This window comes from Quercus lobata, chromosome 4 (genome assembly GCF_001633185.2).
Source record: "Quercus lobata isolate SW786 chromosome 4, ValleyOak3.0 Primary Assembly, whole genome shotgun sequence".
Lineage (NCBI taxonomy): Eukaryota > Viridiplantae > Streptophyta > Magnoliopsida > Fagales > Fagaceae > Quercus > Quercus lobata.
The window spans coordinates 25,613,462-25,620,842 of NC_044907.1; the positions used below are offsets into that span (position 1 = coordinate 25,613,462).

The 7,381-nt window shown below is 31.1% G+C and overlaps 1 long non-coding RNA gene across 1 annotated transcript; it reads right to left on the reverse strand.

The window, feature by feature from the left end:
* Nucleotides 1–1,947: 1,947 nt before the first annotated feature.
* LOC115987966 lies at nucleotides 1,948–4,591 on the reverse strand. The gene is made up of 3 exons (XR_004091273.1): nucleotides 4,478–4,591; nucleotides 3,120–3,290; nucleotides 1,948–2,448 (listed from the first exon to the last, which is right to left on the reverse strand). It is a non-coding gene; the product is annotated as an uncharacterized LOC115987966 (long non-coding RNA).
* Between the last annotated feature and the right edge of the window lie 2,790 nt (nucleotides 4,592–7,381).

The window sequence follows — 7,381 nt, forward strand, 5'->3', positions numbered from 1 at the left end:
AGAAATGGATTTTTCAACCATGAATAGCATAAATATCACTACAAAGTTTTACAGATATGGTTATTAGGAGATAGATCGACTGAAGAAGAATAGTGGAAGGTGCGGAAGCGAACATTATTTATTCCCTATTCACAATCGCCACCAAAAAAATATCGCAAGGACTGCATGTACCATTTCACACCAGCAATGTTGATTCCCCTTTCTCCTGAGAATATCTACTCTTGTGAGGTTCATAATGTTAGATTAAATAAATATAATGAATAAATTTATCATCTCCTAATATTTTAATTTTTTTAGAGAATCAGTAATTTAATATAGTATTAAAGTAAGAGATTCTGGGTTCAATTTCCTATGTCCACCTTATCTCTTATTTAAATTTTCATGTGTTAGGCTCTCACTCAATTTAATATTACTATTAATGGGAATTTTGTGCTAGAAATCAGTCACTCCCTTTCTTATGAAATGTAATGCTGACACTATTATTCTAAATTTGATTTTTCCAATCATTTGCTTATGGAAGCTTTGAAAAATATGGGTGCAGAACTAGTTGCCAAGAAGGATGATGAGTGCATGGTGTATATTTGGGATATAACATGCATTAGAAGGATGGAATGAGCATGAATGTGGTTACACAATGTCTATCATGGTGAAAGTTTGGCAAGCGAGTCTTCATCATGGATTTCAACCTTTGATGATCTCCAATGAATCTTCATAAATATGAGACTTGTGCAATGGATAATGCATTTTCAAACATTTTGCAATACTTCATATTATGTCTCATATAACAATACTATGTGATATAATATTTGAGAAACCATCTTAATTTATATTACATGTCATTGGAAGATAGGATAATAAAATTAGATACGAACCATTTGCTTGAATGAATTGAAAATAATTTAATTATTTCCACTCATTTAATCATACAATTATCTTTTATCTTCTTGATTGGTGTAAATAAAGTTGCTTTTATCTTTTTCTATACCATGTTCAATTATTAATATTATTTGGTTCGAGTGGAGGCTCATTAAACCTAATGGGTACGTAACATGAGATAGCTCTAAATTCCCTCATGCGCAGCCCTTCCTCGCAAGTAAGGCGAATTCTAAATTTCCTTTATTAGTTGAGTACCCAAAAAAAAAAAAAAATCAGTTTAGTCAATTGACATTCATGTTTATTTAAAATTTCAAAATAGATATATAGCAATTTGAATATGTGGTTGGAATGGCTTGTCACATTCTAAATTTCTTAATGATATCCTATTGATACTAGTAATTTTTAGCAATTGCATATAACTAGGTGGTTGGCCTCACTACAAGAAAGTTTTCTATTTTCAATGGTTGAAAACGTTGAAAAAAGTATTAGAAACCGTTGAAAAAAGTATTTTCGACAGTTTAAGTGACCATTGAGAACCCCCGCTAAAAACTATGTCGAAACTTTTCTTCTACACCCTATGTGACCATCGAAAAATGTGATTCACCTTTATCAACAATTATTAAATGTTGAAATATTATTGAAAACTATTGAAATATATGTTGTCTTGAGATCAATTTCAACAGTTTGAAACCGTTGAAATAAGTATTTAAAAAAAAAAAAAATAAAGCAATATTGTTTGCTATGAGTGTCTTTCCAGTACCAGGAGGCCCATATAGCAAAATTCCCTTGGGAGGCTTCACTCCAATATTTTCAAAAAGTTGTGGATGCCTTAAAGGCAATTCCACCAACTCACGAATCTGATTTATGTTTAAGAAATCAACATAAATCAGTGAAAAATGGAAGACGATGGTTGTGTAACACCAAAGTACTTAACCCAACTTATTTATCCACCATAAAGCAAAAGTATTAGTATTAGTATTAGTAGTTTGTATTGAAAAAGATGGCAATAACACTACGATCACAATGTGGGAACTCTAAATTTGTAGACTTTAATACATTGGTGGTGGTGAATATAGATACTCCTGCATAGTTTAGGCCTATGATTCAAAACCATCATTGCAGTCCAACATACATAGCTTAGAGAACAAGAATTGTATAAAAAAAGAAAGACAACCAAGAGGGTAACAGATTCACAGTTTAATATGTGTAGATGTAGAGCAAGACAAAAGTAATTTTCCTGGAAATTCTACCACCTGTACATTCTAATCATTACATATAGTAGTAATTTCATTCATATGACATCATAGTGAACCAAAGAGTATTTAGAAAAGTAAAGAGGAAGTCACATGTTTACTTTGCACAAACCAAGAATTTTGGAAATCATCATCATGAGATTTGTTCTGCACTTGAAGCAAAGGGTGAATCAAAACTTGCAAAACATAGCATTTGACAGACTGCTGATAGCTCAGACTGTATCTACAAGAAGATGTATCCAGCCAAAATAGAATGAAAGTTCATACTTTCTCTACAAAACAGACTGGTTTTTCTCTTCTATACACTTCCAACAACAACCTGCAATGGAAAATTAACAAAAGATTCAATAATTAACTGTGAATTATTTACATAACTTGTGAAACAACTTTCAAACAAGCACATGTAATGCTACTTTGATTTTGACATAGCACAAGAACCATCGTGGTTTGATAAGAAAATAAAGCAAGACCTTCTTCTTGTATGGATATTATGAGCTGGAAAAATATCATTTTCAACCATGACATTTTGTATTCAAAACATAGCTAGTAGCTGGAAAATTTATTGAACCATCACATATCCCCAAAACCATTTCTCTTTACCCTTTCTTAACAAAAAAATGGCAGCTTGAAATGTAAACAAAAAAGTGTCAAACAAACCCAACCAACCAAAAATTACAAAAAAAAAAAAAAAAAAAAAAAAGGGTAACAAACCCTTTACTTAAAAGAACAAGTAAAGTTACTTTTCCCAGAAAGAGCAGAGATATTAACAATTCCATTATTAATAGTAGGCATATCTAAAGACATTAAGAGTTAATTAATAATTTTTTTATTTTTTATGAACTACGTACTAATGTGTACTAATGGTCAATATGCACCCCACTCTCCCCTCTGTGTGTGTATAAACGAAAACAGAAAAAAAGAACAGCTTTCAAAATTTTTAAAAAGACAAGCATTTCAAGAAAAACAAAATATTAGAGAATGGGTTCAAACCCTAAGAGAAGGCAATCTAGGCCTTTGCGCCACATGCACATTAAACTCATAGGTGTGAGCTTCTTCAAAGGTTCAGCGTTAAAAGACACTAAAATTGAGTCTCTATTCTTTAAGCATTATATCCTTTCTGATTGTCCTAATCATCCTTACAATTCTTGATAACTTATTCGCCTACACATATACACAATCGATAGATCAGCCTGCACCTCCGCCAAGGAAAAAAGAGAAGAAAAATACAAAATATCATCATTGTTACAAATGCTTCATCAGGACCTTAGTGGCTAACTTCCAACTTGCGAAATGAAAGGCTCCTATGACATAGAATGACAAATTAATCTGTATCAACAGTGACATAAACCTATCTCATTATCTTGTCCTACTACATGTACATTTTCCTCTAAGCATTCTGTGCAGATGCCTCTTCTTGGCTTACCCAAGATGATGATCTGAATTACAAAACCCTACACTTTTGCCACTAATAAAACACATTACTGGACCAGCAATGATTCACAAGTTGTATCTTCCTTAAAGAAGATAAAGCCCAGGCATTAGGCAGCAACCTTCATCACAGTCCTGCTCAATCAATTGAAAGAAGAAAATAACCTTTTAAAAAAAATGAAAAAATCATCATCATCAACCTTCATCACAAGCCTCACTAATCCATGCTTTTTCTTCACGGTTTGCAATGCCCACTATTTTATCCATGCTTTTTCTTTAATATTTATGCACTAATTATGCAATACCTCCTTCCCCAAAAAATTCTCTTAAGTGCAATATATCCTAAGAATGAATCATTCAAACTAGTGGCTGTATTCGACACATGAACTTCCACTATTTTTTAGCTTTTTTTCTTTTAATATTCTAAAATTTGGCCACATTATCAGCCTCATTCACAATCCACTTTTTTATAAAATTATTGCAGACCTATACAGATATCTGTACAGACAAAGATATAGAAAATAATGTTGAAGTGACAGTACAGTGAGACCTTAGGAAGCTAAAGAGAAAATTATTCCATTATTTTCACAATCCGCATTTTTTTTTTCTTCAGAGAAACCTATTACTATAAGCCTCAAAGCTGAATTCCAAAAAACCATTGAAAAACACTCATGAAAAACGCATCAAACTCTGAATTCCAAAAGACCATTGAAAAACAAACCTAAATTATACAGTAAGAGTAATTATATTAATAAACAATAATTCTAGATTTGCAGTTTAATTATACTAGTTATATACAAAAAATCCAAAATAAAAAACAAAACGTTTATGCTATCTATGGAAAAACAAAGAAATACAAAATTGAAGGTTAGGTTTTCAAGGAGAATGTGAAATTGGATTCATCAATGTATAGAAGATACCTAATCAGAGGTTTGGATAGGTAAAAGTGTGAATATATGCAAGATTTGGATGCGATTGTACCAACTCGGTGAATCTGAAGCAAAGAAAAATCAACCAAAGTCAAAAACTCTATTTGGTTGCCGAGAAATAATAGAAAAACAAAAGGAAGGAAGAGAGAGAGAAAGAGAGGGAAAGAACCTATAAGGAGCTGAGAACCTATGAGGGGCCGAGAGAGATGTGAGCTATGAAAGAGAGCGGGAGCGAGAGAGCCCCTTTTGGAAATATCTATCTCCTTAACGTTTTAAACTCTCTGAGTTTAAAATGAGCTTTTATACAATAGTGTTATTGTTTTCCAACATTTTACAACCGTTGATACAAAATTTAATTTATTTTATCCACAGTTGATTAATCTGTTGATTAAACTATTCTCTCTTTTAACCCCCTTTTACTACGGTGCCTAAATAAAAAAAACTAAAACCAAATACTTTTTAATACTTTTTTTCAACAGTTATAACAATTGCAGAAATAAGTTTTTGAATTTCCTTATTTTTATTCTACAGTTGTACTCAACTGTAGAAAATTAAACTTTTATTTACATTTTTTAGTGACCGTCGATATAAATATGTTGAAAGAACTCAAGTTTGTTGTAGTGCCTTATAGTAGCTTGACCTACCATATTTAAGTATATTAATTGTGAGTGCCCTAAAATGTGACCCTTGAATGTTAGTGGCCTTTTTAGAAACAGCTTGTAGCCCATCATAAATGTGGACATAGAAATATACTACTAACTCTAGGGTTAGGAGGAAGAGAGAAGTTGGCTCTTACTTTCTGTATAAATAATAACTAGTCGCTAACCCGTGCGATGCACGGGAAAACTATTGAAAATAAGATTTTAAAAAGAGAATTTTATTAATTTTAGTTTATATCAAATATTTATTTATGGTAGTTTAAAATATTATTTTAAATCTTCATTTCATTTTATTTTAGTTGGAATAACTTATATAATTAATTGAAATGCTTATAAATAAGAGATGACATTAATAATATACTATATATAGTTAGTGATTATTCAAGATATCATTCAAATATGACAATTTTTTGGTTTTAAAAAAAGAACAATATTAATGCATTTAAACACAAAATACTATATTGTTCAATAGATATTACAACTTTAAAACTAAAACATGAGTAGTAATTTTTAATGGATTGGGGTAATAGCACAACTTTTAATAGAAAAAAAAAATATTTGATTTAAAATTTTTTGGAGTATCACTATAGTAAAAATGCCGAAAGGAAGCAAGAAATTCCACTAAAAAATGCTACAAATACATTTGGGTTTTTTTTTTTTTTTTTTCAATGAGCAGGTACATTACTGTTTAGTAGAGTCTTAATACATGGGGGATACTCCTCCATCCAATACATCATTGTCTAGCAAACCCAGCTAGTTCTTTGCTTCAAATGCTATCTTCTCTGTTGGTCCGTTTGTTCAAGGAGCCACAAGAGAAAAATATATTCCTAATAGAAGAACCAACTACCAAGTAGTAACTACCAAGTAGTCTAACATCATTAAGGATGTGGCCAATGCTCAAATTGGTAGGTCCAGCTAACTTGCCTTTGGTTTCGATTTGACCATAATAGCCAACCTCCACCGCAACTAATACAATCAACTGGATTGGTTAAAACAATTATCAAATACTGGGAGTATAAAAATACAATCAACTGGATTGGTTAAAACAATATATCACATACTGGGAATATAAAAATACAAAACTTGGTATTATGTATATTTAAATATCATTGCAGGCTTCTTGAATTCCACCCATCACAAAAGCCACGGCTTACATCAAATTGGCCTTTGAAATTTTGATCTCCTTCATCCCTGGAACCTGGAAAATCAAATTTCTGGACTAATTGAAAATTTGTAAATATTTCCAACTATCTTCTAACGATGAAATTATTATATCTTTTCAAGAACAAAAAGGAAAACAAAGACCAAACGTACTATGTAGCAAATTTGAAACCTATCACCAAGAAAAAGAATTAAACCTATTGGAAATTCATTAATTGGTACCAATGCAAGTAATTGGTACGCTAAAATATATTGATGAGTAGATAATGGTGACGATGAGAGAATAAAACTTTATAGGAAAAAAATAATATGAATAAATTACTTGTGTATGCTTTGAAGTTACTACCATATCTATCAAAATTTTGAGGAGAAAAATAGAATGAAGTTACTTGTGTATGCTTTTATTATTGATGCAACGATTTCTCTAATGTTAAAGTGAAAAAATAATATTCACTCTCACAACAACTCAAAACATTTACTTAATATATTATATCATCCATACCATCTAGCCACCACTTCCATTCCGGGTGATCATCTCTAACCACCCTCTTAAATTTTGTGGTTGCCTATGTTTCCGGCCCAACACAAAATTCTACTCCCCACCTTTAAACAAAACTTCACAACTTCGCAAATAATTCTTGTCACATTTAGAGATCTCAAATCAACAATTTTCATTGTAGAAACCAAAATACACACTCAGTAGTTCCACCACTATAAATTATACAACAAATTGAGCTATAGCAAATATTGGTAACACAAAATCTCATAAAGGATTTAAAAGTATATTCCAAGAGGAAAAAAACAACAAATTTTTAATACAAATAGTTAGAGTCTACCTTTTAATTTGGAGTATGTACATGTTTTCTTAAAGAATATAATCGTGTGAAACTTGAAAGCAAGTTCAAAGAATAGGTGCAACACATAAAAGCCAGTCATTCATTTAAGTTGGAGAAAAAAAATCCATCCTAGTTCAATTGAAAAAGCATAAAAAAAAATGACAGTCATGTTTTTACATCACACAAAAAATGACATTGAGAAATAAGGCCAACAAATACATCTCACCCTGATTAAATCA